Source organism: Mangifera indica, chromosome 5 (genome assembly GCF_011075055.1).
Source record: "Mangifera indica cultivar Alphonso chromosome 5, CATAS_Mindica_2.1, whole genome shotgun sequence".
NCBI classification, from domain to species: Eukaryota; Viridiplantae; Streptophyta; class Magnoliopsida; order Sapindales; family Anacardiaceae; genus Mangifera; species Mangifera indica.
Window position 1 is genome coordinate 9,255,754 of NC_058141.1, and position 7,879 is coordinate 9,263,632.

Below are 7,879 nucleotides of genomic sequence, written 5' to 3' on the forward strand. Positions count from 1 at the left end.
CTGATTTTTTTCAGTTTCTTTTGGAGCTTAAGTTGTTGTGTTTCTATGTTTTGCAATCTTACCTTTATATTGGAGCTTTCGAGTAGTACTTTTGTGACTAGAACATCTGTCTCTTGCCCCATTTGGTCTTGAGTTGGGTTTTGGCCTGCTAAAACATAAGAACCATTTGTAATTTTTTGACAAATACTTTTTTTTTTAGCATTTCAAGGTTGATAAGTTATTTACCTACTATTGGTTCATACCTATGCTATGACACACTAAAGGCCCCAATAACGATAGTTATTGCTATTATAAAACCCTCGCAAGCAATGTTTCCCTTTCTATTTTTTTCATCCAAGGCTGTATATTTGAATCTTTGTCCCAAAAAAGGCTCCACCATTGATTTTTGTGTCATTAATTAAACAATAAAGTAAGAACAAATTAGTTTTAGTAACAATGTCATCATTGTCCCCTCTTGCATAAATGTTTTTCACAATAAATCTGTGAAAAATCTGTGAAGGGGATTGCTCAATTTGAATGCTTTATCCAAGGGTGATTTTGGAAGGCATGGTTTGTTAAATTGTGCCATACATTTTCACAATTAAAATTTGTTCATATGGTGGGGTGTTAACCCATCATTTGGGAAACCAAAAATTCTATTTATATCGCTAAAGGCTAAACCATAATGTTTATTATTAAACCTGAAATTAATTAACCTATAGGCTACACTAATAGGATAATTAACAAAGTGATAAGAACTTAGAAATTCTAGGGTAAACTCTTTATGGGTATGATAATGAAGTAGATAAAATGCATCCTAACCTACCATAAGCATGATTTCATAGATATCATATAAATTCAAAGTTTCTAAGGTATGACGATCTAAATACATTGTTAGAATAATTTTTCTAGGTAAAAGCTTTTCATACTTGCCTATTTGATCAATGCCAAAAAATTGCAAAGTTTGGGGGAAAAGTAATAAAGGTCCAAAGCTTGCTTGGGATGCTCGTAGAGTACGTTTCACTGCTGCAAGGTGCGATTTGTGTTTTTGTTACTTTTTTTTGGGCCTTGATGAGCTTCTAGGCGTCTTCAGAGCTAGACGAGGAGGCGACGGTGTCATTGTATCGTTGGTCATCGGAGAGAAAGGAGGTGGTGCTATTGATGACTTGGTTAGACATTCGTAAGACTTGTTCCTATTAGGAATGCATTTTATCTAACTAATTTTGGAACGAAAAATTCGTTTTATGTTGGTAGAAGAAATTAAGGGTGCTTTGGAAGAATGTAGATAAAAATTGGAGTTTGATATGTGTGGTTTTAATGTGACTATTTTGTGCAAGAAAAATTGAAAAAAAAATATGTACTAACAGGAAGAAACAAGTGACATGGCATCGTATGAGATTGAGTGGGTGGCTGTGTGAGAAGCTGGATGTGACGTGTGTTGTGCAGAGTTTGAAGAGGAAGAGGAAGGTTGACGTGTTTCTGTTTTTACTAATGGAAAAGTGGTGTTGTGCAGAGGAGAAGTTGTTGACGTGTTCTTATTGGCTGAAGAGATTGTGACACATCAGGTGGACACGTTTCTGCAGAGGAGAAAGTGGAAAGTTGACGTGTTTGGTGAGTGGGGCTATGCAGTGTTTCTACAGAGAAAAATTCTTGTGAAGTTGAGGCTGATGCATGCTTGAAATAAGTGGAGTGGGGTTGCGAACGACATTGCTGAGGGGAAAGGTTTGCACACCTTTGAAATGAAGAAGAGAAAAAAGAAAAAAATACAGGGGCTAGGGTTTTCACATACCAAATATATGTGTGTGTATATATATATAAAATAAAAAAAGTAAAATAAAATAAATAAATAAATAAATAAAATATAAATGGAAAAACAAAGCTACCACCTCGTTCATTCTAAGAGCTTAATATGGACATTTTTTATGGCCATCTTTAGCACCCATAAGTACTACATAATTTCTTGAAAATGTAAGTGTCAATTTAATTCAAATTCCACACTCTCTTGATAAATTCAACACCACAAAGAAATCAATCAATCAAATTAATACAATCAATGGCAAGAACAGAATTAATCAAACAAATTACAACTAATGAAAACATCAAATTAAACAAGATTTAATTGTATCCCCTTTGTAACTTGAAAATACTCCTCATGGCCAAGCTTGTACTCCAATTGCTTAACATTCCCAAATCAACCTGAAATAAACAAAAAGAACAATTTTAAACTAAATATGGAAAAAATTATTTATCAATAGACTAAAAGAAAATTATTTAAGAAAGGAAAAACTTGGGTTGCCTTCCAAGAGCGCTAATTTATAGTCTTTAGCTTGACCAATGATAAGGCATAAGTCGGGGGATTAGAAAGTGGGCGAGGCACCTACACTTCCGCTTGGTCACCAACAAAATACGGCTTCAACTCTGCCCATTGACCTTAAATGCTCCAAAATTTTCATTCTACACCTCAACGACTTCATGGGGAAATACCTTTAAGATCTTAAAAGGACCGGACCATCTTGACTTAAGTTTTCCTAGGAAAAGCTTCAATCTTGAGTTGAAAAGCAACACTAGATCACATTTTTTGAAGTCTTTCTTTAGAATATACTTATCATGCCACCTTTTGGTTTTCTCCTTATATAAGCATCCAATCTAGAGTCTTCTAACTCATCGAGTTGGAGGAGATGTTTTTCATCAGTTTTCTTTAAATCAAAGTTCAAGAACTTAATAGCATAATAAGCTCGATGCTCCGACTCCACCAAAAGATGACAAGACTTACCATAGACAAGACGAAAGGGAGATATAGCAATGAGAGTTTTAAAAGTTGTACGATATGTCCAAAGTGCATCGTCCAATCTTAAACTTCAATCTTTCCTTGAAGCATTTACAATTTTCTCAAGTGTGCTCTTGATCTCCCTATTAGAAATCTCAACTTGCCTGCTAGTTTAAGGGTGGTATAGGGTTGCGACCTTATAGGTAACTTCTTATTTCTTCAACAATTTATCAAATAAGTGTTTACAAAAATGAGAACCACCATCATAATAATAGCTCTTGGAGTCCTAAATCTTGCGAAAATATATTTCTTTAAGAACTTCACCACAACCCTAGCATCGTTGGATAGATTTGCTAATGCTTCAACCCATTTAGAAATATATGCTACAGTAACTAAGATATATTTATTCCCATAAGACATAGGAAATAGCCCTATGAAGTCAATGCCCAATACATCAAAAATTTCAATCTAAGTATACCATTTAGAGGTATTTCATTCCTTCTTGAAATGTTTCTAGTTCTTTGGCACCTATCACATGTTAGAACAAATTTCTTCACATCTTGAAAAATAGTTGGCACCCACTTTAGAGCACCTTAGCTATTATCTTAGTGGCACTAAAATGGCCTTCACATTCAAGAGAATGACAATGGGTTAGAAAACTTTCCATCTCATCTTGTGGAAAGCATCATCGCATAATCCTATCAAAATATCTTCTGTAAAACAATGGTTCTTCCCAATAATAGTTTTTTACTTCCCATAAGAAGTTTTTCTTTTGCTAGTGATTCATCTCTGAAGGTAGTACTCTACATACAAGATAATTCACATAATTTGCATACCATGGTATGATCCAATGAGATATTTCTAAAAGTTGCTCATTTGGAAAGAAGTCATCAATAGATAGACTTTTGTCAAAACCTCCACACTCAGCTTATTCTAAGCAGGACAAATGACTAGCAACAACATTTTTTGCCCCCTTCTTATCCCTTATTTTTAAGTCAAACTCTTGAAGAAGCAATATCCACCTAATCAACCTCAGTTTTGCATCTTTTTTATTTAGGAGATATTTAATGGTTGAATGATCCGTGTAAACTATAACCTTGGACCTTACTAAATAAGACCCTACTAAATAAGACCTGAACTTATCAAAGGCAAACACAACTATAAGAAGTTCTTTCTCAATAGTGACATAGTTGACTTGTGTTTCATCCAAAGTGTGACTAGCATAGTACATTGTATAAACCTTTTTATCTTTCTTTTGCCCTAAAACTGCCCCTACAACAAAGTCACTAGCGTCACACATCACTTCAAAAGGTATACTCCAATCTGGTGGTTGTATAATGGGAGCTAAAATCAATGTTTCCTTTAACCTACAAAAAGAATCAAGACAATGTTGGTCAAAATTAAAAGAAACATCTTTAGCAAGTAAATTAGACAAAGGTTTAGCAATTTTTGAAAAGTCCTTAATGACAAGGTTTAGCATAGCCAAGAAAACTTCGAACTCTTTTTACTGATGTCGGTAAGGGCATCTTTTTAATTATTTCTACTTTTGCTCTATATACCTCAATCCCTCTTTCTGAGACTCTATGCTCAAGAACTATCCCTTCTTTCACCATAAAATGACACTTTTCCCAATTAAGCACCAAATTGACCTCTTCACACCTCTACAAAACCTTAGACAAGTTAAACAAGCAATCATAAAAAAATGTCTCATATACAAAAAAATCATCCATAAAAACTTCCATAATTTGCTCAACAAAATCAAAAAATATAGACATCATGCATTTTTGAAAGTTAACAGGTGCATTACAAAGACTGAAAGGCATACACCTATAGGCAATTGTGTTATAAGGGCATGTGAAGGTGGTTTTTTCTTAGTCTTCTGGATGAATTAGGATTTGAAAGAATCTCGAATACCCATCTAGATAGCAAAAAAAAGAATAGCTTGTTAGTCTCTCCAAAACTTAATCAATGAAAGGAAGGGGAAAGTGATCCTTACGGGTGGCAATATTAAGTTTTCTATAATCAATACACACAATCCACCTTATGACTATCTTAGTGGGTATTAAATCATTATTCTCATTCTTGACAACAGTCATACTCCCTTTCTTTGGTACCATTTGTACCAAACTTACCCACGAACTATCAGAAATGGGATAAATAATCCCTGCATCCAACGATTTGATGACTTCATTTCTCACTCTCTCTTTCATAACAAGATTCAATTTTCTTTGATGTTCAATGGTAGGTTTGAAATTATCAAGCATATGGATGCGATGCATGCAAATGTTAGGGCTAATTCCCTTGATATCATGAATGTTATATCCAATTATTTTTCTATATGCTCTAAGTTCCCTAAGCAACTTATCTTTTTGTTCATCATTTAATTCAGCATTTATAATCACAAGATAAGTAGAATTAGGGCCAAAAAAAGCATAGCTTAAATTAGCAGGAAGTGGTTTAAGATCTACCTTAGGTGTATCTTCCGCTTTAAGAGAAGGAAAATAATGGTTAATAAACTCGAGTTCTTCATACTTGAAATTCAAAATAGGAGCAACATTGGGATTTGCTTCCATAAACTGAACACATGCTACAATTTCCATGTTTTCATCTTTGACTAAAGCTTCATGAACAATGCATGACTCAAATGGATCCTTAGGGTATTTCTTGATACAGACTTCTTTCATGCAATCATCGATAATGTCAACCCTATAACAAGAATTCAGGATGTTAGGTTGCTTCAACATTCAAAAAACATTAAACTGTACTTTTTCATCTCTAATCTCAAAAGTGAGTTTTCCATTTTTAACATCAATGATCACTCTTGCTATGGCTAAGAATGGTCTTCCTAGAATGAGAGGAACTTGAATATCCTCTTCCATTTCCAAAACCACAAAGTCTATAAGGATATAAATTTTTTCAACTTTAATTGGCACGTTTTTCATTATCCTCGTATGATGTTTTATGGATCTATCTGCTAATTGCAAGGTCACTACTGTAGGTTTTAATTCTCCAAGCTTCAATCTCCTAAAAATAGATAAAGACATTAGACTTATACTTGCACTAAGATCACATAAAACTTTTTCAAAAGATTCTTTACCAACTACACAAGGAATAGAAAAATCCCTAGATCTTTAAGTTTTAGGGGTAGTTTATTTTGTAAAATGGCACTGTATTCCTCTGAAAGAGCTACTGTTTCAAACTCTTCAAGTTTCCTTTTATTTGAAAGGATATTTTTGAGAAACTTGACATATGTCAACATTTGAGTTATAATCTCCATAAAAGGAACATTAAGATGTATCTGCTTGAAAACATCTAAAAACTTTCCAAACTGTTAGTAAAGTTTTGCCTTTTAAAACCTTTAAGGAAAAGGCAAAGGTGTTGTATATGTTTTGGATGACACTTGCTTTTTAAGGGCTTCTTGGACATTTACCTCAACCTTTTTCTTCAATGTATCTTTTTCGCTAGACTTTTTAGCTTCTTCTTGCTTATCCTCATCATCAGCCTCATTTTCAACTTTGCCTATAGGTTCACCGATTGTTTACCACTCCTAGTGATAATTGTCTTACAATGCTCCCTTGGCTTTTGAGGTTAGCTAGGTAGCTTTCCCATTTCCCTAGAATTGGAAGTACTTGCTTGTTAACCTAACTGTACCTCAAGCATCTTATTATGTGTGGTTAATTGATCAACCTTGGTAGTGAGTTGTTTAATCACTTCATCTTGGGCATTGACCTTTTGTTTTTGGGCAAGAATGAAAATCTGTATCATCAATTCCAACTTTGATTTTTGCTCTTAAAAAGGTTAAGGGTTAGTGTTTCTAGCTTGGAACCTTAAAGGTGGTTATCTAAAATTATGGTTTAGGTTGGAAGTATTAGTTTGGTTTGCCTATGCAAAGTTTAGGTGGTTCCTCTAACCTGGGTTATATGTATTTGAGTAAGGATTACTCTGTCCCCTTTGGTTGTAATTGAGAAAATTCATTTACTCATTTGTAGGCTCATGTGCATAATGGGTACCAAATGGCATTCGAAACATGCATGATCTCCTTCATAATTCTCATAACTAGAAGTTCTTACAGCTTTCATATCTAATCTCTCCAATTTCTTTGTCAATGCATCCAACTTAGCATTCACCATAGTAATTCCATCCATCTGATATACTCTTAAATGTCTTCTTTGACTAGCTCTATCATTAGGCCATCGACAATTATTAAAAGTCATTTCTTCAATCAAGTGCAAAGCTGCATCAGATGTTTGACCTATTAATGATCCATTAGTAGTTGCATCCAGAATACTCTTCAACGAGTAAGAAAGACCATTGTAGAAGATTTGAACAACTAGCCAATCAAGCAAACCATGATGGGGATGCTGTCTTTGTAGACCTTTAAACCTTTCCCAAACTTCATATAAAGACACATCATCGCTTTGGTAAAATGTGGTGATCTTATTTCTCAATTTAACAATTTTATTGGGTGGGAAATATTTTGCAAGCAAAGCTTGAGAAAGTGTCTGCCAAGTAGTGAATGTACCAAGTGCCTTAGAATCCAATCAAGCAGTCGCTCTATCCCTCAATGAAAATGGAAATAGCCTCAATTTGATTGCATCTTCAGAAACCCCATTCATCTTAAAGGTGTCACATATCTAAGAGAAACATGACAAGTGGACATGTGGATCCTCATTTTCTAACCCACCAAATTGATTTTGTCGTACCATTTGAACAATGGAAGGTTTGATCTCAAAATTGTTGGCAACCACAACAGGCTTTACTATACCAGAATAACCATCATGTGCAGTAGGTACAACATAATCATGAAAAGTTCGTTGATTGTTGATGTTATCCTTCATGGCAATTCTTTGTCTTGCTCATCTTTCTTTTCCACGTCTTTTTAAGGTTCTCTCAATTTCTAGGTCAAAATCCAATAATTTTGGATTTTGAGATCTAGTTATAAACCAATAGAGTACCTATGAGGAAAGTACAAAGACAATAGGAAATCAAATAGAACAAAAATTAAAAAAATAAAAATAAAATAAAACTCTAGTCTAGCCTACAAATTATACTAATATCAAAAAAACACCAATTTCTGATAACGGTGCCAAAAACTTGTTACCAATAACTCACAAGTATATGCGTCAATCAAGT

At 34.1% G+C, this 7,879-nt stretch overlaps 1 non-coding gene across 1 annotated transcript; it reads left to right on the forward strand.

Annotated features, from left to right (window-relative positions):
- The first annotated feature begins 7,090 nt into the window (after positions 1 to 7,090).
- On the forward strand, positions 7,091 to 7,197 carry LOC123217804. The gene has a single exon (XR_006502542.1). It is a non-coding gene; the product is annotated as a small nucleolar RNA R71 (small nucleolar RNA).
- The last annotated feature ends 682 nt before the right edge of the window (positions 7,198 to 7,879 follow it).